The sequence below is a fragment of the Scylla paramamosain genome, chromosome 32 (assembly GCF_035594125.1).
Source record: "Scylla paramamosain isolate STU-SP2022 chromosome 32, ASM3559412v1, whole genome shotgun sequence".
In the NCBI taxonomy this organism is placed as follows: Eukaryota; Metazoa; Arthropoda; class Malacostraca; order Decapoda; family Portunidae; genus Scylla; species Scylla paramamosain.
This window is the reverse complement of record NC_087182.1, coordinates 2,323,755-2,326,254: the sequence shown is the minus strand read 5'-3', so window position 1 is coordinate 2,326,254 and position 2,500 is coordinate 2,323,755. Positions and strand designations below refer to the sequence as shown.

The 2,500-nt window shown below is 39.8% G+C and overlaps 1 protein-coding gene across 1 annotated transcript in view; it reads right to left on the bottom strand.

The window, feature by feature from the left end:
• The window catches only part of LOC135089019 (uncharacterized), a 41,947-nt gene that overhangs the window by 33,393 nt on the left and 6,054 nt on the right, over nucleotides 1–2,500 (bottom strand). The gene's annotated exons all lie outside the window — the stretch shown is intronic.

The following is a 2,500-nucleotide window of genomic DNA, read 5'->3' as shown; positions in this document are numbered from 1 at the left end:
CTTCAAGCAACTTAGAGACAGAGACAGGTAGATAGATAGATAGATAGATAGAGAGAGAGAGAGAGAGAGAGAGAGAGAGAGAGAGAGAGAGAGAGAGAGAGAGAGAGAGAGAGAGAGAGAGAGAGAGAGAGAGAGAGAGCTTACAAAAAAAGGATTCCGTAATATATTTTCTACAATATTATTTTACTTTCTTTTCATTTTCAGATATTTCAGCGATTTAAAAAAGAAATCCTTTATTTTACCGTTTCATTTTCAAGTATTTATGATTTTCTTTTTTTTTTCTTTATTTACTCCAGTTTTCTACTTCACCACATGGTTTACCTCAATAACATACAAACACACACACACACACACACACACACACACACACACACACACACACACACACACACACACACACATTCGTTCATCCTTCCCTACAGGCGCTCCACTTTCCACCGTCGCTCAATAATGTGACTAAGTTGTGACTCAAGCAGTTCGTAAACCGGAGAGGGTGGTCCGTGAAGAGAGGAGTTTGAAACCACTGTGGAATTCAGCAAAACCTCACGATTTTGGTGTTTATCCTGCTTTCTACTTTTACCTAATGTTAGGAATAAAGCAGTGATTCACTTCGTAAAGCAAAGAGAGTGAAAATGCAGTGATATTTTATAATTCTTTAGTTTGCGGTCCTTATTCTGCTTACCCTACCGTTAACCTGCAGTGCAAAGAAGCAGTGTCTCGGTTCGTAAATTGAGGAAGGTGAGTCGGTTTGTTAACCATTTAGGGGAAAAATGCCGTGATATTTTACAGACCTTAAGATAATAATACTTATTCTGGTTATTCTACCGTTGACAAGCAGTGACTCAGTTCGTATGTGAAAGAGGATGACTTAGGCCTTTTTGTAAGCCGAGGAATGAAAAAACGAAGTAAAATGTTATGTAAACTTCAAAATCATGATATTTATTTTGTTCATTCTCAGTCGTTACCCTGTAATACATTCGAATCAGCTGAGCGTCAGTTCTTAAATCGAGGAGGATGACACGGTTTGTAAAGGAAAGAGAAGGAAAAGGCAGTGAAATTTTGCAAACCTCAAGATGAAAGAGAAGGAAAAGGCAGTGAAATTTTGCAAACCTCAAGATTATGGTATTTATTTTGCCTATTGTTTACTAGTACCCTGTAGTGCGAATTAGGTGTCGCTCGGCTCGTAAATAGAGGAGGATTACTGAGTTCGTAAGTCGAGGAATGCGAAAAACGAAGTGGAATTTTCTAAACCTCAATATTTTCATGTTTATTTTACCCATTCTGTCTTTACCTTAAAATTCGAATTAGCTGACACTCAGTTCGTAAATAGAGGATGATTATTCAGTTCGTAAGTCGAGGAATGTGAAAAACGAAGTTGAATTTTGTAAACCTCAATATTTTCATGTTTATTTTCTCCATTCTCTATAAAATACGAACAGGCAATCATTTTGTTCGTAAATCGAGAAGGAAGACTCAGTTCGTAAGTCGAGGAGAGGAAACACGCCATGAAATTTCACAAACCACAAGATTATGATTTATATTTTCCCACTTCCCATATAATACAAACAGCCAGCCATTTGTTCGTAAATCGAGGGAGATTACTCAGTTCGCAAGCCCATAAGCAGGAAGACACCGTGAAACTTCGCCAACTTTATGATACTTATTGTTTATTCTCTCCCCAGGCTGAGTGCTGACGTGAGGCTGGCAGCGACTGGTGGTGGCGGTGCTGTTGATGCGCTGATGTCAAGGTAAAGAGGATTCGAACATGTTTACTTGTGCTTGAATGCTGCCACTTGTCATTTTTTGAAGTCTGTGCTCTATTTATTTTTTATCCCTCTTTTTTTTTTTTATCACGTCTTCCCTTGTTCCAATATCGTAGTAGGTATTTGTTTCTTTTTGGTCTTGTCTTTTTTTCGTTTTCCACCGTGGAATATTTGTTTTATTCTTTGTTTTTCTATGTTTTCTCCCGTTTTCTCCTCCCAAGTTCATGTCCCAGTGTTAGTAAAGAATCCCCTAGCTTACATTCAGTCCCAAAGCCACCTGTTCCCTAAAGAAGACTCAGCCATTTCCCTTAAATATACCCAAGTTTCCGCTCCAGTGTTAGTACAGACTCCCTCTGCTTCCATTCAGTCCCAAAGCTACGTGTTCCCAAAGAAGATCCAAGCAGTTCCCATCCCAGTGTTAGTGAAGACTCTCCCTGCCCCCATTCAGTCTCAAAGCCACGTGTTGCCAAAGTAAGCCCAGATTCTCGTCCCATTAGTAAGGAACGCTTCTCTCTTGTTCAGGAAATGTTTTGCAAGCTTCTCATTGACCGTGGTATAATTATCTCCGTTTTGTCTGCACCAGTTGGCACCGCAGTATGTTTTCTTTAATCACCTCATCTCGTTTTCTTTTTCCCTCGGGGTTGAGGAAGACAGACAAGCAGAGAGAGAGAGAGAGAGAGAGAGAGAGAGAGAGAGAGAGAGAGAGAGAGAGAGAGAGAGAGAGAGAGAGAGAGTTT